Source organism: Phyllobates terribilis, unplaced genomic scaffold (genome assembly GCF_046119375.1).
Source record: "Phyllobates terribilis strain yellow unplaced genomic scaffold, ASM4611937v1 Scaffold_2__4_contigs__length_985480577, whole genome shotgun sequence".
Taxonomy (NCBI): Eukaryota; Metazoa; Chordata; class Amphibia; order Anura; family Dendrobatidae; genus Phyllobates; species Phyllobates terribilis.
In genome coordinates this window covers 439307295-439328282 of record NW_027362762.1, presented here as the reverse complement: position 1 = coordinate 439328282, position 20988 = coordinate 439307295, and the positions used below count along the sequence as shown (strand labels likewise).

The window sequence follows — 20988 nt, the reverse complement described above, 5'->3', positions numbered from 1 at the left end:
CGTTACATCGTAGGGATCTAGCTTAGTTCTATTGTAGGGACAGATCTCCTGTCTTTCCTTAGTGCTTGTAGCCTATCATAACACCGATACCCCATATGTGGGGGAAAACTATTGTTTGGGTGCATGGCAGGGCTCAGAAGAGAAGGAGCACTGTTTTGACTTTTTGAACGCAAAAATGTCTGGAATCGAAAGCGTAGGCCATGTCGCTTTTGGAGGGCCCCTGATGTGCCTAAACAGTAAAAATCCTTCACAAGTGACCCCATTTTGGAAACTAGACCCTTCAAAGAATGTACCTAGATGTATGGTGAGCACTTAGAACCCCCAGGTGCTTCACAGAAGTTTATAACGTAGAGCCGTGAAAATAAGAAAATCACATTTTTCCCACAAAAATGTATTTTTAGCCCCTATTTTTTTTATTTTCACAAGGGTAACAGGAGAAAATGGACCCCAAAATTTGTTGTGCAATTTCTTCCGAGTATGTTGATTACTCATATGTAGGGGAAAACTACTGTTTGCTGCTCGGAAGGGAAGGAGCACCGTTTGACTTTTTGAACACAAAAATGGCTGGAATCGAGAGCGGACGCCATGTCGCGTTTGGAGAGAACTTTATGTGCCTAAACAATGGAAACGCCCAACAAGTGACCCCATTTTGGAAACTAAACCCCTCAAGGAATGTATATAGGTGTGTGGTGAGCACGCTGAACCCCCAGGTGCTTCACAAAAGTTTATAACGTAGAGCTGTGAAAATAAAAACATCACATTTTTTGGCCAAAAATGTACTTTTAGCCCCAATTTTTTTATTTTCACAAGGGTAACAGAGAAAATGGACCCCAAAATTTGTTGTGCAATTTCTCCTGAGTACACTGGTACCCCATATCAATTGGAAAACTATTGTTTGGGCGCACGGCAGGGCTCGGAAAGTAACGTTTTGGAAAATATCTCGTTTGGAGAGCCCTCAACAGTGGAAACCCCCCACAAGTGACCCCATTTTGGAAACTACACCACTCAAGGATTTTATACAAGGGTATATTGAGCATTTTAAACCCACAGGTACTACACAGAATTTGATAACATTAGGTCGTCATATGGAAAAATTTTATTTTTTCACAAAAATGTTTTAGCCCCAAATTTGTAATTTTCACAATGGGTAATAGGTAAAATGGACACCATAATTGGTTATGCAATTTCTCCTGAACGTGATGATACTCCATATGTGGTCAAAAACTTCTGTTTGGACATGTGGCTGGGCTAGGAAAGGAAAGAGCGCTATTTGTCTGAAATAGATTGTGAATGCCAAGTCGCATTTGGAGAGCCCCTGAAATTCGAAAATAGCAAAAAAAAACACAAGTGACCCCATTTTGGAAACTAGACCCCTCAAGTGTACTGAGCATTTTTAACCTACAGGTGATTCATAAAATTTTATAACATTTAGATGTGAGAGCAAAAAAAATATTTTTTCCCCACTAAAATACTGTTTTAGCACCAAATTTATAATTTACATGAGGGGTAATGGGAGAAATTGGAACCAACAATTTGTTATTCAATTTCTCCTGAATGTGACAGTACCTCATATGTGGTTGTACACTACTGTTTGAGCACACAAAAGGGATTGGATGGGAAGGAGCCCTACTTAGCTTTTAGAACGCATATTTAGTTTGAATAGATTGTGGACTTCATTACCTGAGGTGCCGGAACAGCAGAACCCCTCCCCCAGCTGACCCCCATATTGGAAAATCCACTGCCTAAGGAATTCATCTAGGGGTGTAGTGAGTATTTTGAACCCATAGGTGCCTCACAGAATTTTATAACATTGAGACATGGAAATATTACATTTTAGTGGTATAAATGTAATTATTGTATTTGCTGCAAATTTTTCTGGTATACAAGCATTAATAGGTGAAATAATTTATTGCACAATTTCTCCCGAACGCAATGATGTTGACAGAAATTACTGTTAGGTCATACATCAGAGCTGAGAAGGAAGGAGCACTATTTGGCTTTAGGAGCATAGATTTTGGTGGAATAGTTTGTAGATGACATTTGTGTAGCCCCAATGGTACTAAAACAGCAGAAAAAAAAAACAAAATTACCCCATTGTAGAAATTGCACCTTTCAAAGAATTAATCAATGGCTGCAGTGACTATTTTGTAACATCAACGCCAGGCTTTAATCTGGAGAATTGCAAATATGCCAGTTTAGTGCCCATACATTGTGCCCCCATACAGTGTAGAGCCCCCATATATTGTAGCGCGCCCATACATTGTGCGCAGCTTGTGCTTCTGGCGATACTTACCCGGCAAATTGTTAAGTGATCTCTCCCCACTACAATAATGCCAACTGTATTGCGACTTACTGCAGTTTAGGTACAGTGGGGCTCAGAAGGAGAGGGGCATTTGGATTTGGGAGCACAAAATTCACTGGATTTTATTTGAGGGGGCAAGAGCCATGTCGCTTTTCCAGATTATCTGTTCTACCAGTAATATGGGAATCGCCTGTAGTTCCAGTGACAGATGACGGACCTGAGTGGGGGCTGATTTTGTGTGGGATAAATTAGGTTTTTAATTGGTAACGTTTTGGGGTACATAATATTTTTTTATCGCTTCCAGAATGAGGGTGGATCACATTCTTGTAGTCTACCCTGAGCACTTACGTCGGGGTTTCCATGTAAATCCCACAAAAATATGATGCAGACGAAACCCTGAATGAAACCACCCACCATAATGAGGCAGATATAGACACTTTGGGCTCCGTTTGCCGCCTGTTCCGTTTTTTTCCATCTTTTTTGGCGTGCACAGATCTGTGGTCGCCCACATTTGTGTGCTAAAAAGACACCTAAAATGATAAGACACCGCCGGAACACAGACCAGTCCAAAGTGACTCCTTCAGCCTCATAAGTGAGTGGTTCTGTCCGGTGTTTTGTGTGAATCGTGGTTTTGGAGAATGTACACGGAAACCCCGACATAAGCGCTCAGCGTAGAGCACAGGATAAATGTGAGCCAAGCCTCATTCTGATTTTTGGGAGGCAAGAAGAAAAATAGAGAGCAGTACCAGAATAGTTGTTATTTTTGTGCGGTTCATCGTGTGGTATTAGTGATAAGGCGGATTTATTCTTCGGGTCGGTGCGATTACAGCGATACCAGATTTATACCGGGTTTTTTTAGGTTTTGCTGCTGTCACACAGTAAAAATGCGGATTTATTCTGAGAACTGTAACTTTTTTATTTTTTGCGAACAGCGCTGTATGCGGGCTTATTTTTTGCGGGATGAATTGCAGATTTTTTTGGTACCATTTTGGGGTACATAATATTTTTAATCGCTTTTTATTCAGATTTTCAGACACAGAATGAACAAAAAACAGCAATTCAGTTATTATTTTTATTTTTTATTTTTTGCGCCGTTCACCATGCGGTAAAAGTAATAAGAATAATTTGTCTGTGATACCAGATTTATATTATTTTTTACGATTTGCTATTTTTACAGACTCAAAACAATATTTTACAAAAATCAATTTGTTTTTGCATCATCATATTCTGAGAGCTGTAACTTTTTTTTTTCCCAAAATGAGCCATATCAGGATTTATTTTTTGCGGGTTTGGCGTTTTCATTTATACAATTTTTTTTTACATATGAGTTTTTGATCGATTTTTATTCACTTTTTTGTGAGTCAGTATGATGGAAATGCGACATTTTTGGCGTGTTTTTTATTGTTTTTTTTATGGTGTTTGCCAAACGGTTTAAATAATGTGCGAGTTTTATAGAGCGGTTTGTTCCAGATGCGGCAATACCAATTATGTGTACTTTTTTTGTTTATTTCTGTTTCATCACAAATGCTGCGTTTTGAGTGGTGAAATGATTTTAGTGATTTGTGTGTGCTTTTTGTTTTTTTTACTATTTTACATATTTTATTTAACTTTTTTTTACTTTTTCACTAAGTCCCACTGTGCATAATTTTTTTTTATCACTGGTCTCATACACTGCAGTACTCGTGTACTGCAGTGCATGAGAGCAGTCAGTGAGTCACTAACTGTGCCTGTGAGACCCAGTTTATAGCTGGATCTCACAGGCTACCGTACCCTGAGGTCATCACATGACCTCAAGGTACCATGGTCACCATTGGGACCCATGATTCTCATTGCGGGGGTCTGATGGTTACTAAGTGGGTCCTGTGACACCCTTGTAACAACTTAAATACCGCTGTTGCAATTGAAAGCGGTATTTAAGGGGTTAATCGGCCCCAATTGGTCACAAAACCAGCCAGGGCCGATACTACAGCTGACACCCACGGAAATTCCCTTATTCTCAATTGCTGTTTTAAAACGTCAATGAGGGAATAAGGCCCCTTAACAACCGCAGTTTTAATGCGTATGTGTATATAATTTTAGTACGGGGGATAGCTGAACAGTTGGGTGCCACCTTGACTATGACCTTTCAGAATAGACTCGCCCTTCACATGATCCTGCAAGAGAGGGGAGGGGTCAGTAAGATGGTTGGGGCATTATGCTTTATTTCCAACAACACTGCTCCGGATGGTAGCATAAGTAAAGCCCTGAGAGGAATTGATGCCCTGTCCAACGAACTAGCTGAAAACTCAGGTATTAGTAACCCCTTCTATAAGTGGTTAGAAAAAACATTTGGTAAATGGGGATCCCTTCTTAGTAACATAGCATGTACGTTGGTGATAGTTCTGGTGGCCACCATTGCGGCACTTGGTTGTCTTCCTCGTACCTTGTGTTCGGGGCATTATTTCAAAAGCTGTAGACAAGGCCATAGAGACAAGACCTGTTGCCGGATTGCACCCTGTGTTAGTGAAAGATGACGAGTACTATGACCAACTGTTGGATGCTAACTCTGATTAGCACAAAAATTTCCTTGCTTGTTGTGGCTTGTGTGTGTGTCCATCCGATGGTGTGATAGACAAGCCGATCCAAAGAATCCGGTGTAGGAAGACCAGCTTCTTCTATTAGGGGAGGAGAATGTATCTGGGGGAGTCGTGCACTTTGGCTGGAACTGCCACCCACTGCCACAAGACAAGGGAATTGTGAAAGCAGGATTTATTTATCTATCTTGACTCCATTTTGGTTATTCTATGTGCATCTCCTTGCTTTCCAAAATGGAGTCTGTGTATGTTTTGAGATAAGGAGTCTAAGGAATTTCTTTGTCTAACGGAACTTAGAGATAACATATAGGGAAGTGAAAGTAGAGAAGTAGAGCCACACCAAGACCCTAAAGCTGTGTGTTGATAGTGTAAACTTTAGCCAATTAGATCTATGTATGCTAATGCCAGCACATACAGACGTGGTCAAAATTGTTGGTACCTCTTGTTTCATGGAAGAAAAATCCACAATGGTCACAGAAATAACTTGAATCTGACAAAAGTAATAATAAATTAAAAATCTATGAAAATTAACAAATGAAAGTCAGACATTGCTTTTCAACCCTGCTTCCACAGAATTTAAAAAAAAATTAAACTCATGAAATAGGCCTGGACAGAAATGATGGTACTCTTAACTTAATATTTTGTTGAATAACCTTTTGAGGCAATCACTGCAATCAAACGATTCCTGTAACTGTCAATAAGACTTCTGCACCTCTCGACAGGTATTTTGGTCCACTCCTCATAAGCAAACTCCTACAGTTGTCTCGTGTTTGAAGGTTGCCTTTTCCAGACAGCATGTTTCAGCTCTTTCCAAAGATGCTCAATAGGATTTAGGTCAGGGCTCATAGAAGGCCACTTCAGAATAGTCCAATGTTTTCCTCTTAGCCATTCTTGGGTGTTTTTAGCTGTGTGTTTTGGGTCATTATCCTGTTGCAAGACCCATGACCTGCGACCGAGACCAAGTTTTCTGAAACTGGGCATCACATTTCTCTCTAGAATCCCTTGATAGTCTTGAGATTTCATTGTATCCTGCACAGATTCAAGACACCCTGTGCCAGATGCAGCAAAGCAGCCCCAGAACATAACAGTGCGTCCTCCATGTTTCACAGTAGGGACAGTATTCTTTTCTTGATATGCTTAATTTTTCCATCTATGAACATAGAGCTGATGTGCCTTGCCAAAAACTTCCATTTTTGTCTCATCTGTCCATAGAACATTCTCCCAGAAGCTTTGTGGCTTGTCAACATGTAGTTTGGCAAATTCGACTCTGGCTTTTTTATGATTTTTTTTCAACAATGGTGTTCTCCTTGGTCGTCTCCCATGAAGTCCACTTTGGATCAAACAGCGACGGATGGTGCGATCTGACACCGATGTTCCTTGAGCTTGAAGTTCACCTTTAATCTCTTTAGAAGTTATCCTGGGCTCTTTTGTTACCATTCTTAATATCTGTATCTTTGATTTGTCATCAATTTTCCTCCTGCGGCCACGTCCTGGAAGGTTGGCTACAGTCCCATGGATCTTAAATTTCTGAATAATATGTGCAACTGTTGTCACAGGAACATCAAGCTGCTTGGAGATGGTCTTATAACCTTTACCTTTAACATGTTTGTCTATAATTTTCTTTCTAATCTCATGAGACAACTCTTTCCTTTGCTTCCTCTGGTCCATGTTAAGTGTGGTATACCCCATGTCACCAAACAGCACAGTGAGTATCTGTAGCCCTATATATAGGCCCACTGACTGATTACAAGATTGTAGACACCTGTGATGCTAATTAGTGGACACAACATGATTAAACATGTCCCTTTAGCCACATTATTTTCAAGGGTACCATCATTTCTGTCCAGAGCCTATTTCATGAGTTTATTTTATTTTTTTAAATTCTGTGGAAGTAGGGTTGAAAAGCAATGTCTAACTTTCATCTGTTCATTTTCATAGATTTTTAATTTATCATTACTTTTGTCAGATTCAAATGATTTCTGTGACCATTGTGGGATTTTCTTTAATTAAATGAGGGGTACCAACAATTTTGATCACATGTATATGTAGAGATAAGCTGAGCCAATTATATTGTTATAATGTATGTCCATTAAAAATCTATATAAATCCTGGCCGATTATGTCATAAAGAGTTCTGTTCAGATACATGAGTGTATGTCTGCATGACTCTCTTCTGTACGTACTTGGATTTTACATTTACGTCTTAGAACGTCCCACATTATGTGGGGACGACACCACTCTATCTAACTAACAAAAAAACTCTGCACTCTGAAAGGCTATAATATGTAAACATTATTTATTTGGAATTGGAACTTCATTACTGCTTGTTGAAAAATGAAGGTACTTAGCGCACAAATTGGCCAATTCGTGTGAGCCCAACAGCCAGCGACAAGCTGTAGTAGATCATCACGTGATCAGTGATTGGCTATTGCAGGCACATGTTTGGGTTGGGACGTCATCACTGGAGCGGGAAGTAAGTAATCAGAAAGACTAGTGTTGCACCAATAAACTATGGTTTTTTGTTATTTTATAACATACTTAAATATTTTAAAAATGTTTTTCCCTGGCAGGAAAACCCCTTTAAATGTTTGTGTCAATGTCTATGCCTCTCTGAAAATCCCATTCCAAAGAGTTGCATACACAGTAGTTTATCTCTTGTCTTTTATAGTACTGTCTATTGTTTTAAACATACAGTACAGACCAAAAGTTTGGACACACCTTCTCATTTATAGATTTTTCTGTATTTTCATGACTATGAAAATTGTACATTCACACTAAAGGCATCAAAACTATGAATTAACACATGTGGAATTATATACTTAACAAAAAAGTGTGAAACTACTGAATATATGTCTTATATTCAAGGTTCTTCAAAGTAGCCACCTTTTGCTTTGATGACTGCTTTGCACACTCTTGGTATTCTCTTGATGTGCTTCAAGAGGTAGTCACCGGAAATGGTCTTCCAACAATCTTGAAGGAGTTCCCAGAGATGCTTAGCACTTGTTGGCCCTTTTGCCTTCACTCTGCGGTCCAGCTCACCCCAAACCATCTCGATTGGGTTCAGGTCTGGTGACTGTGGAGGCCAGGTCATCTGGCATAGCACCCCATCACTTCCCCTCTTGGTCAAATAGCCCTTACACAGCCTGGAGGTGTGTTTGGGGTCATTGTCCTGTTGAAAAATAAATGATGGTCCAACTAAACGCAAACCGGATGGAATAGCATGCCGCTGCATGATGCTGTGGTAGCCATGCTGGTTCAGTATGCCTTCAATTTTGAATAAATCCCTAACAGTGTCACCAGCAAAGCACCCCCACACCATCACACCTCCTCCTCCATGCTTCACGGTGGGAACCAGGCATGTAGAGTCCATCCGTTCACCTTTTCTGCGTTGCACAAAGACACAGTGGTTGGAACCAAAGATCTCAAATTTGGACTCATCAGACCAAAGGACAGATTTCCACTGGTCTAATGTCCATTCCTTGTGTTCTTTAGCCCAAACAAGTCTCTTCTGCTTGTTGCCTGTCCTTAGCAGTGGTTTCCTAGCAGCTATTTTACCATGAAGGCCTGCTGCACAAAGTCTCCTCTTGACAGTTGTTGAAGAGATGTGTCTGCTGCTAGAACTCTGTGTGCATTGACCTGATCTCTAATCTGAGCTGCTGTTAACCTGAGATTTCTGAGGCAGGTGACTCGGATAAACTTATCCTCAGAAGCAGAGGTGACTCTTGGTCTTCCTTTCCTGGGGCGGTCCTCATGTGAGCCAGTTTCTTTGTAGCGCTTGATGGTTTTTGCCACTGCACTTGGGGACACTTTCAAAGTTTGCCCAATTTTTCGCACTGACTGACCTTCATTTATTAAGGTAATGATGGCCACTCGCTTTTCTTTACTTAGCTGCTTTTTTCTTGCCATAATACAAATTCTAACAGTCTATTCAGTAGGACTATCAGCTGTGTATCCACCTGACTTCTGCACAACACAACTGATGGTCCCAACCCCATTTATAAGGCAAGAAATCCCACTTATTAAACCTGACAGGGCACACCTGTGAAGTGAAAACCATTTCCGGTGACTACCTCTTGAAGCTCATCAAGAGAATGCCAAGAGTGTGCAAAGCAGTCATCAAAGCAAAAGGTGGCTACTTTGAAGAACCTAGAATATAAGACATATTTTCTGTTGTTTCACACTTTTTTGTTAAGTATATAATTCCACATGTGTTAATTCATAGTTTTGATGCCTTCAGTGTGAATGTACAATTTTCATAGTCATGAAAATACAGAAAAATCTTTAAATGAGAAGGTGTGTCCAAACTTTTGTTCTGTACTGTATTATTTTAGTAGTCACAAGGAAGTTTCATATTTCTGTCATAATAATGCAATTTACAGAGAACATGACCAGTTCACATCAGGATAAGTAGTATTAAGTTATGGAAGTAATGAGAAGTTACTTAATGTGATTCAGCGTATAATGAAGTAGAAATAGTCACTGAGCAATATTCCGATAAATGTTAAGCGGAATGTACCAACCAACTTAGAATTACTGTATTAAAAAAGAAAGATAGAAAGATCCTCATAAATAAAACATTATTATGTGCGATGAAATGAGCGGATGTATCCATAAAGGACCGAATTACAGTCAAATTTCCTGAAATCCTTGGTTTCACTTGAATTCGAACATTGAGATTCGATTTAAAAAAAACAAACAGTTGCACGGTCTCATTTCCCACACTGTTGAAGCATCAAAGAGCAGGCAAACATTATTTTTCTTTACAGTGTGGGCCTTCCTATAATGCCCTAAAGCTGTGCCATCACAGATCAGCCTGATGAAGGCAGCAGACCGCTGCAGAAACGCGTTGTGGGCATTAATACTTCTATAAAGAGGTTTGTTTTATCCTTTTCCAGCGCCTTATCCAGTTTCTAGCGCCCCACTGACCACTTCAATTTGCACACTGATCACAGATCAGCCTTTCTCAGTGGAGCACTGTTTGTACAGCAGAGTCATTTTCCATCTCCAGAGTCACTGAGTAAGTCTATCTCTTCTGTAGACTGTAAGCTGTTGTTGTCAGCAGGGTCCTCTCTCTCTTTCTCCCCTGTAGAGGGTAGGCTCTTACAGTCAACTCAGCTGTGTTCTCTCCGTGGGCTGGCGGGAACAGAATCAAGCTGGCTGCATAAATATGGCACCAGAACTGAGATTACTACATAAATACAGGAACAGAAAGGAGCTTAATGCATAGATAAGGGAGCAGAACAGAGTTTACCACATAGAAATGGGAACAAAAACAAACCTATTACACAGATACGAGAACATAACTGAGCTTAGCACTCCAATATGGAAACAAAACCGCGCTTACTATATAGTTACAGCAACAGAATTGCACACAGATAAGGTAACATCCAAGTTTACTGCACACATATAGGAACAGAACTAAGCTTACTACATAGATACAGAACCAGAACTGAGCTTACTGCATAGACACAGGAGCAAAACCAAGCTTTCTACAGAGATATGGGAACAGAATTTTGGTGGCATTTTTACCCATTTCACCATGTGAGAATGTAAAATCTGGGGCTAAAACAACATTTTTGTAGTAAACATGTAATTATTTTTTCTTCAACACCCAATATTATAAGTTTCTGGGACACACCTGTGGTTTCAATATGATCACTGCACCCCTAGATAAATTTATTGAGAGTTGTAATTTGTAAAATGAAAAATGAGGTCACTTATGGGGAGGATTCTGCTGTTCTGGCACCTCAGGGGCTCTGACAATGTGACATGCCATACTGAAACCTGCACTACAATATGGTGCTCCTTGCCTTCTGAGCTTTGAACTGTGCCTCAAAAGTAGTTTTCAATCACATATGAGGTAGTGGAGTACTCAGGAGAAATTGTGTAAAATACTTTGTAACATTTTAGTGGAAAAATTTACATTTTCCATTGACTTAGCCTAATGTTATACAACTCTGTGAATCGCTTGAGGGTTAAAAATGCTCACTACACCACTAGATGAGTTCCTCAAGATGTATAGTTTACAAAATGGGATCATTTGTGGGGGTTTCTGCTGTTTTGGTTTGTCAGGGGCTCTTCAACTGTGAAATAGCATCTGTAATCTGTTCCAGCCAAAATTGCACTCCCTCCCTTCCAAACCCTGCCGTGCGCCCAAACAGTAGTTTTCTACCACGTATGGGGGTATCAGTGTTCTCAGGACAAATCGCGCAACAAATTGTATGGTCCATTTTCTCCTGTTACCCTTGTGAAAATGAAAAATTTGGAGCAAAAAATGTTTATGGGAAAAATGTATTTTTTCCATTTTCACGGTTCAACGTTTTCCACCGCATTTGGGGCATCGGCATATTCAGGACAAATTGCACAACAAATTGTATGGTCCATTTTCTCCTTTAACCTTGTGAAAATGAAAAGTTTGGGGCAAAATGAACATGTTTGTTAAAATGTTAATTTTTTACTTTCACATTGCTTCCATTCCTGTGAAGCAGCTAAAGGGTTAATAAATAGGGATGAGCGAATGTGCTCAGTGATACTCGCGTATCACTTGAGTATCTGGGTGCTCAGATGTGCTCTGCACTCGGCGAGTATTAGCCCGTGCTTGAATTTGAAACTGAAATCCCCGCCTCGCATGTGTGGTGCCTGTTTGACAGCCAATAAGCATGCAGGGATTGCCTGCCAGTCACTGTAACGCCGTAGTCATCTTGGTAGTGGCATTGCTGTGATTGGCTGGCCATATGACATCATCATGGGTTATAAAAGAACAGGCGCCGCCACGCCACTGACGCCATTGCACAGCTCAGAGACAGTTCTTATTGGAGGGGGAGAGTGCTTGTTCAGGCCCGTGTGTGCACAGTTTAATGAATCAGAGTCCTCTAGCGTTAATACTGGTGCTGATGTTGAGCCATCATACTAACAGTCCTTCTAAGGGCTAATCTTGAGCTTTGCTGTTTGTATCATTCTGCATTATGCATAGGGATGGACAGTTCCAGGAACAGGGAAAGTGGCAGAAGGGCTTTACAGTTTTTGCTAAATATATAGCTGCAGCAGTTGACCACATTCTTTTTTTTATTGGGTGAAAAAATTAACCAGATTGTCATCCATGGAGTCTTACGTGCTTAGTTGTACATTTCTGTGGTATATAACACTCCAGAAAAGCGTTGACATTTTTTCTGGATTCAATTACTCATCCATAGAGTATTATGTGCTTTGTGGTACATCACAGTGGTATTAAACTCCAAAAAACACTTTGACTGCTGCAGGTGACCAATTTTTTTTAATTAAAATAAGCTTGGTTTCAAGACGCCTAGCAATTAGAAAATGCGCAAGGCATGCGGTAAGGGATAGGGATTTTGAAGTGCTGATGATGGTGCATGGAGATGCCTAGGACATGGGGCAGGTGCGACTACACCTGTTGCTGGAGCCCAAAAAAGACGCCCATCCACAACACATAGCTTCCTGTTCCAATTTGCAGGGTGGCACGGTGCACCACTTCTGAAACCAGAGCAGTGCGAACAGGTGATCGGTTGGATAGCAGAAAATGCTTCCAGAATGCTTGGCAGCACCACCCAGTCTTCCACATGGTCCAGTCTCACCAGCCTACAGTCTGGATCACTTAATCCTCACCCTGATCCTCCTTCCTCCCACTGGGGATCCCACAATAAGACACTCTGAGTAGCTCTTTACAACATAATTTCTTGATTGTGGCCTCTCACCCTGCATGTTCCAAGAGGGACAGGAGGAGATGCTGTTTAGTGATGCACAAAACTTAGAGCAGCCACGGCCACAAGAAGATGACGGTGGGAAACGACAAATTGTGTCTAAGGAGGAAGATGATGATGAGACACAGTTGCCGATAAGTCATGTTGTTGATAAGTCACCAAGTCAGGAGGATCAGGGTGCGGCGGCGGAAGATGAGGTGGTGGATGATGTAGTCACCCACCCAACCTAGGAATCTAGCATGCAGAGCGAGGCCAGCAGCGCTGAGGGGAAGGTATCGGCAGCAACAAAACAGGCAGGAAGAGGCAGTGGGGTGACCACTAGTCTGGGACTTTTTTTTAAAGAGAGTTCTGAGACAAAAAAATGGTAATTTTAAACCTGTGCCATGCCAGGATCAGCAAGGGCCTGACAACTAAGAGCCTTACCACCACCAGAATGATCAGGCACCTGTCACCTAAGCATCTGGCTTGGGCCGAATGCCTGGGTCTGCAATTGGTGCCAGCGGGTGACACCACTGCCTCTTCCCCTGTGCTAGGTGCTTCCCAATCTCCTGTCCTTGACACTGGCGCAGATGCCTCCCGCCCTGCACCTGTCCTTTCACATTCTGATGCACCATCATCAGGCACTACCAAATCCTGGTCCCAGAACAGGGTTCAGCTGTCGATACCCCAGGCCTTGGAATGAAAGAGAAAGTTTCCAGCCAGCCACCCACAGGCCCAAACACTAAATGGGCATTGTTTCAGGTTGCTTGCCTTTGCAAGGGTTCCATTTAGGCTTGTTGACACGGAGGATTTCTGCTGACTCATGGAGCAGTCGTCCCTCGGTACCCGGTCCCCAGCTGCCACTGTTTCTCCCGGTATGGCGTCCCCACCTTGTACCAGCATGTTTCCAGGAACATCACCTGTGCCCTTAGCAACTTGGTTACTGGGATTGTCCACTTAACGACTGACATATGGACAAGCGCTTATAGCCAGGGATGCTACATTTCCCTGACAGCACACTGGGTGAAGGCTGGGGCCGAGACCCACCATGGCACGGCACATGTGTTCCCGATGCTGAGGATTGCTGGCCCTACTTCTATCAGGTTTTCCTCCACCTCCTACATCAGTTTCTGCACCCCTCCTGCTCCTCCTCATCCTCCATCTCCGATGTGTTATCTGAGAGCATGTCGTCCACATCAGCCAGAAGCTGAATGCTCTGCAGCACTGCCTCAGCGAAGCAGCAACAGGCTTTGCTTAAGCTAATTTGCCTAGGAGACATATGGCACTCTGCGGCAGAGTTACTTAAAGGAATAACAGATTAGACAGATATGTGGCTTTTGCCGCTGAACTTCCAACAAGGCATCGTCGTGTCTGATAATGGGCGTAATATGGTGGCAGCTGTGAAGCTTGGCAAGCTCATACACGTACCACAATTGGCACATGTGCTCAACTTGGTAGTTCAGCGGTTTCTGAGAACATACCAAGATTTGCGTGAGTTTCTGATCAAGGTACACCGCGTCAGCATCCATTTTTGCAAATTGACTACAGCTGCCACCGCTCTGGCAGTGCTGCAGCAGCGCATGCAAGTGCCAGCTCACCGACTGGTGTGCGACATGCCCACGTGCTGAAACTCCACACTGCACATACTGGAAAGGATTTGTGAGCAGCAGAGGGCAGTTGTTGAGTATCAGCTCCAACACGCCCTTCGGTATTCTGGTCAGCCTCCACACATAACAACTGAAGAATGGGCATGGATGTCTGACATTTGTGTGGTTCTCCAAGACTTTGAGAACTCCACAAAGATGGTGAGCGGCGATGACACCATAGTCAGCGTAACAATCCTGCTTCTGTGCCTACTTAAACAGTCGCTGCTCACAATTAAACATTAAGCAATGCATGCAGAATGTTTCTTAACATTTTTTTCCTGAAAAGTCCAATATCTCGTCGATTTTGAATGTTTTATTGTCAGTCTTTACAGTGGAATAAAAATGTGGCACCATTCTTCTCAGCAGCGATCTGGGAGTAAGAGATGCTTCCAGGGATCTTTCCCATGCTGTTCTAATTCCATTCAGCACTTTTTCCATCTATTTTTACATTTTCACTGCCCCCCCAGACCTCCTTCTGGGTTTGCCAGAAAAATGCTTGGATATAAAAAAGGCATTAGGATTGAAATGTGAGGATGTGAAAAGAAATCCATTTGTGTTAACATATTGCCCAGCCAATGGATGGATAGCGGGCATTTTGAAAAGACATGAGCCCTTATTACATAAGGGTCTACCTTCAATACCTGATTTTGCTTTTTGGCCTCTTCTTTCTTATAGACGGGGCTGTAATTTAAAAAGATTTATAAAAGATTTTGACTCATCAAAGGTGTCGTTACAAGCCACACTTAGCACTCCCAGGTTGGGAAATTTTCCCTGCCTGGGTTGTGCATGTTGTGGTAACATGATTAAGGGGGACTCTTTTCATCATCCCCATACTGGAAAGCGATATTCCCTAAAAGAGAGATACATATTCTCATCGAGTTTTGTTGTGTATATGGTCTCCTGCCCATGTGGGTTGGTTTATGTGAGGGAGACTATGATGGAGATCAGGGCTTGCATTAGCAAGCTCAAAAGCACTATAAGGACTGGACTCACCCATTTGCCTGTTCCAAAACATTTTTTAGAGAACAGACATTCGGTGAACCAATTGAGATTAGGTTATATAGAAAGTGTTCCTGTGCAGAGGAGAGGTGGGGACAGACTTAAACTCATGAAAAGAAATTAATTGAGATGGATTTTTGAGTTAGGGAATCTGCAGCCTAAAGGTTTAAATATTGAAAATTACTTACATAATTGTTTGCCCTAAACCTCTTCTATTTTTTGTTACACATTTTTTGTCTTCAGTATATGTTTGTAATTTTTGTTTTTTTAATTGTAGATGGTTTTTCTTCTTACAAGATCGAGATGGAGTTGGACTAAGGTGTGGGGACTGAAAATATGTTTATTATGGATATAATGTACATACAGTTGAAACCACAAGTTTGCATACACTATATAAAAAGACACATACGCATGTCTTTCTCAATATCTGACATGAAATCAGAATAAACCTTTCCTGCTTTAGGTCAATTAGGATTACCATAATTTTTAATATTTGCTAAATGCCAGAATAATGAGAGAGAATGTTTTAAGGCATCTTTCTTACTTACTGCAAAGTCAAAGTTTACATATATTTCATTAGTATTTGGTACCATTGCCCTTAAACTGAATGACTTGGGTCAAACGTTTGGGATATCCTTCCACAAGCTTCTCACAATAGTTGGTCGGAATTTGGGCCCATTCCTCCTGACTAGTGATGAGTGAGTGTGCTCGCAACTGCTCGGTACTCGCTCGACAATATCACTGCTTGAGATGCTCGGTGCTCGGCGAGTACTTCTTAAATGTTTGGGCGGGAGCTCGAGTGCCCGCCCGCATGTTTGGCGCTGTTTTAACAGCGAATAAACATTCGGGATTGCCTGCCTCTTACTATAATGCCATAGCCATGTTGGTTGTGGCATTACAGTGATTGGCTAGCCCCATAGCGTCATCGGGTCTATATCAGACCCAGTGACCCTATGCCTCGTCACAGTCTACCCTTCAGACAGGTAGAGTAGGGAGAACTGCAGATAAATGAGGGAAAGAACTGGCGGTTGATTTAGTCAGGTATTCCACAGCAATATACATCTAAATCTGTATCTGACAGAAGGCAACTGAACAGGATTCAGATCAGGAGTGAAACTAAACACAGGTCAGATAAACTCCCTGATCTCAGTGAATAAGGGCTTTTGCCAGAAACGCGTTGAGATGTATCCCCAACCTGTATGATCTTTTAATTATTTTCTAATAAATTGAGGATTTTAATTATTCTTGGGACTCACTAAATTTATTTTTCTTATTCCACAGCAATATACATCTAAATCTGGATCTGACAGAAGGCAACTGAACATGATTCAGATCAGGAGTGAAACTAAACACAGGTCAGATAAACTCCCTGATCTAACAGTGCAGAGTATTATGGGGCAGGAAGATAAGGAATGGAAGGAATTGTGTCACAGGGATCATCTCCCTCATCAAACCCCTACCCCCTCCATCTCCATGCAAGATAAAGAATGCTGTGTACTATTGTGTCCTTGTGAAGGAAAAGCCTGTGGTTGTGTATGCATAGAAGTGTGCTGCCAAGAGATCTAATCTATGCTGAATTATGCTACTGAATGGACTGTAATACTGTGCCTTGTGAAGAAACTACTGTATTGTTACTGGAGCCGGTTGCTCAAGAAACTCAGACTATACTGTAATGAAGATTGTTGCTGTAATATCCCTGAATTGCACTGGCCGTGGTTCAGATTAAATTCCACTGTTAAACTGTTGAAAAAGACTCTTGCCAGATGTGTCTGGTCGGCAAGTGAGTTCATCGTGTGCCTGAGAGAAGCTGCAGCCTATGGTCGCCCTGAGTAACGGTTCCCCCAGGATTCCAAAGAATTCATGAAACTAGTGTTGAGCGAGTATGTTCTATTAACCCTTTAGCCGAGTATGCTTGGGCCGTGCTCCGAGTATTTACAGCTGCTCGGTGATATGTTTGAATCGCTCCTGTGTGCATGATTTGCGACTGTTTGACAGTTTTAATCCATGTGAGGAATGTCTATTTCTTACACATTCCTCACATGTAATAAAGCTGTCAAACAGTTGCAAATCATGCACACGGGAGCGATTCAAACATATCACCGAGCAGCTGTAAATACTCGGAGCTCGGCCCGAGCATACTCTGAACAGAACATACTCGCTCAACACTACATGAAAGCCATCTCGCCCTTTCTGAACCTAGCGGTGTGCGTGTAACATTGGTGGCCCGAACGGGGAATCCTGAGTGGGAATTAGCGTGTAGAGAGAGAAGAGGAAAAGTGTCTGGAAAAACACAGCAGAAAAGCACCTCAATTCAACTCTGCTACACTAGTTAAAGGGGACCAGCCCTAAAGAAAACTCACTAGCAGCAATGGATGTGGAAATACAAATGGACAGAATTGGTGAGCTGCTTCTTCAGTTAACCTGTGAAGAATTGAGAACAGTAGCAGAACATATAAAGATGTCAGAAAAACAGATTTCTAAAGCACACAACCGCAGGCAACTGTTAGCTGTCATTAATGCAAAAATGGATGAGCTGGGGGAGAAAGAAGCTGAAGACGTCATGGGGATGTTCCTCCAGGAGCTAGCACAGTTTCTAACCAGGTTGAAGTTGGAGGATGGAGGGGCAGCACCAATTACCAAAAGCAGGAATCTCCGCCCGCAGACAGAACTACATGAATTGAAAGAACAATTCAAAGCCCTAACAACAGCCCTGCAGAAATCAACCAAAACCTCTGAACGGGTGACAGACTCAGACAGGACCTTTACCCTGCTCGGGTTACATAAATCAGGAAGACAGTCCTCTCTAACACCACAAATCACCATAAGGAAAGAATTCAAGATCCTGGGACAGATTGGAGAGTGTGAACAGAAAGAGAAACTGTCTTATATGAACTTGTTGTGTAGCACCCTGAGGATTCGGCTGCTACAGGGGTATTGCACCTCAACCCAGAGGTGTGATATTCCACTCCCGGGTAAGGATGGAGTGTGGAACTGAGCTCGGTAGGCTGCATGCACTACATACATCCCATTTCCGAGGAACAGGCCGACGGTACTCCCACTTAGAAATGTGCAGGTACGACCGAGTCTGTTCCTGGCTGGAGTGGGAGGGGGGTGGTACATCCCATGTAGTGTAGGGGCAGATAGGGGGAGCAGCCTGGGTAAAGTTAGGAGCTCATTGGGTGCTGGTCACCTGAGCTCACACATAGAGGGATATATAAGGTGGGCACCAACTAGAATCAGGGTCAGATGCAGAGGATCAGATGCAGAGAGTCAGTCAGCTGCAGAAAACAAGTTAGGAGAGGAGAGAAGAAAGACCAAGACCCAGAGTGAGAGAGGAGAAAAGAGAAAGACCCAGAGCACAGAAGAGAAGGGACCCAAGAACCCAAATCAGAGCACCGGGTGAGGAGTCAGCATCAGGGTACCGGAACCCAAGCTGGTGGGGGTAAAAACAATCCCCAGCCAGAGACCGGAGACCGTGGGCAGTGTCTGTCACGGTCACCCACCACATTCACCCCGAAGGCACACCACATGAAGGGTCAGGGAACCCAGGGCCAAGGGTGTCCCAACAGAAGGCCCGAGGGAGCTGGACCTAGGTGGATCACTGGTGGGGACGGCTGAAGAAAGGACAGAGGGAGAGCTCAGGGCCACGCTCCGGACTTGTTTGGGGGTTGGCTGGATCCAGGACCTGGTGGATGCAGCACGGCTCGGGTGGTCACTAGCAGCTGGAGTGACCAGTACAACATCTGCAGTAAGTAAACACCCTTAACTGCACAACCCGACTCTGTCTTCACTGCCGTCTGCACTACACCACCACAACCCCCATCCTCTGCGCCTGTCCCCTCTGAGGCTATACCCCTCCCGTTGGGGGTTATCCCACCAAGCTGCGCACCCACCATCAGCCTCAGCGGACCCTGCTGCAGCGGCGGCCACAGTGACCGCATCACAACGGGTGGCGTAGTCGACACAAAAGAACTTTAGTAACATCTGTAGGACTGCCACATCACACTGAGCTTGACGCCCTGGGCACGGGACCGGGTCACAGCCGCTCGGAGACTACAACCCCCCCCATCTGATCCGGTGCCGGGTATTCCCCTCAAAAAGGAATATGTCCCAGGGGGCGCGTCAGTTGCACCAGATCGATGCAGGCTTACTGAAAGGCTACCAGCTAGATGAGATCGTTGAGGGGGTGGTGAAAGCGATCAGCCCAGGACTGAACCTCCGTAGTATGCTAAAAATGAAGAGTCAATTGACCTTGCAACAGCTGAAGATGATTTTAAAAGGGCACTATAAAGAAGAGAGTACTTCAGAATTGTTCCACCGACTCATTAACCTCTCACAGAAAAATAATGAATCACCCCAAAGTTTCTTGTTCAGAGCAATTGAACTGAAGGATAGGCTGTTGTTTGCATCTTGAGATGTAGAAGCGGAGGAGAAGTTTGATGCTGGACTAATCCAGAAGAAATTCTTGAGATCATTGGGAACGGGGTCAATCAGCAAAGACATCAAGTTGCAGCTGAAACAGTACCTAGAAGATCCTGGCATTCTGGACAAAGTCCTAATTGAAAAAATGAATGAGGCAGGTAGTTTGGAGTCAGAGAGCGAACCGAAGTTAAAGAAAGGCTCTGCTCCTAAAATCACCAAAATTAGTCAGCTGAAGTTGGAGACCCCCGGTGGCAAGTCCGAAGATCTTCATGGAGACCCTCCAGTGCCACCTCCGAAAGGGAACCTTAAATCATTAACAAAAGAGAGGACTACCAGCGCTGACTGGGAGGAAGTAATAGGAGAGCTGCAATCTGAGTTGATTGAGGTGAAAAAGTTGATTTGTTCCAGGCCAGAAACTGTATCCCTCAGACCCACGAGTGGGTTCCAAAGCAGAAGATACCCGTATTGTGAAGCGTGCTGTTCATTAAATCAGAGTACGGTGTGTGTCCACTGTCTAAGAAGGACATTATGCCAAGGAATGCCAATGGTCACGGTCATTTGGGTTAAAAGACAGGAGGTTGCCAGTGCGGGGCGACTGGCAATCACGACACGGAGAAGGCCCCATAACCAAATCCAAATCTCACCAAGCCCCAGAACGAAGCATGAGGTAAAACGGCTGCGTCCGTACTATCCCCAAGTGTGTTCCCGTCTAGAACGGCTGCAAGAGAGACAGGGGCATCAGTTATTTAATGCCCAGTATGGAGGTCAAACGATGTACTCCTGGGAGGAGGGTTCCTAGGTCAGTAAAGATAGCCTCATCAGCCTTATCGATGAAAGGTGCTTTAAACAGTGCCAGCTAGATGGACTCCTGGTAAAAGCACTGTGGGACACAGAAGCCCAAGCGAGTCTTTTAAATAAAGAATGGAGAAGGCGCTACCTGCCACATACCTGCCTTCGGTCGCTAAAAGAACTCTTAGGACCAGTGGAACTCCACGGCAAAGCTGTCAACCAGACCAAAATCCCTTTCGTAGGCTGGGTGGAAGTGACTTTCCAACTGAGGGCCACAAAGAACAGCAACACCATTCAGCTTTTGGTACCTTTTCTCGTGACCCGTGATCAGAACGTGGCAGAGGATCCTATCCCTGATTATAATGTAATCAGTGAGGTCATCATGAAACACAAGTCAGGGACTCTGGTGGTGGATGCAATTGCCACATCACTTGCCATACCCAACGCCGTGGCGGAAAATGTGATTCATTGAGTAAAGAAAACGCAGAATACAATTTACCTAAAATAAGTAAAGGTAGGCTGGCGCCCAACCATCATCCCTGCAAACCAAATGGTGGGGTG

At 43.2% G+C, this 20988-nt stretch overlaps 1 long non-coding RNA gene across 1 annotated transcript in view; it reads left to right on the top strand.

Moving 5' to 3' along the window:
• Nucleotides 1-17089, top strand: part of LOC141252802 (uncharacterized) — a 35890-nt gene extending 18801 nt beyond the window's left edge. Inside the window, exons 2-3 of the long non-coding RNA XR_012314116.1 lie at nt 15494-15535; nt 16498-17089. This is a non-coding gene — a long non-coding RNA (uncharacterized lncRNA). The remainder of the gene's footprint in view (nt 1-15493; nt 15536-16497) is intronic.
• Nucleotides 17090-20988: the final 3899 nt, after the last annotated feature.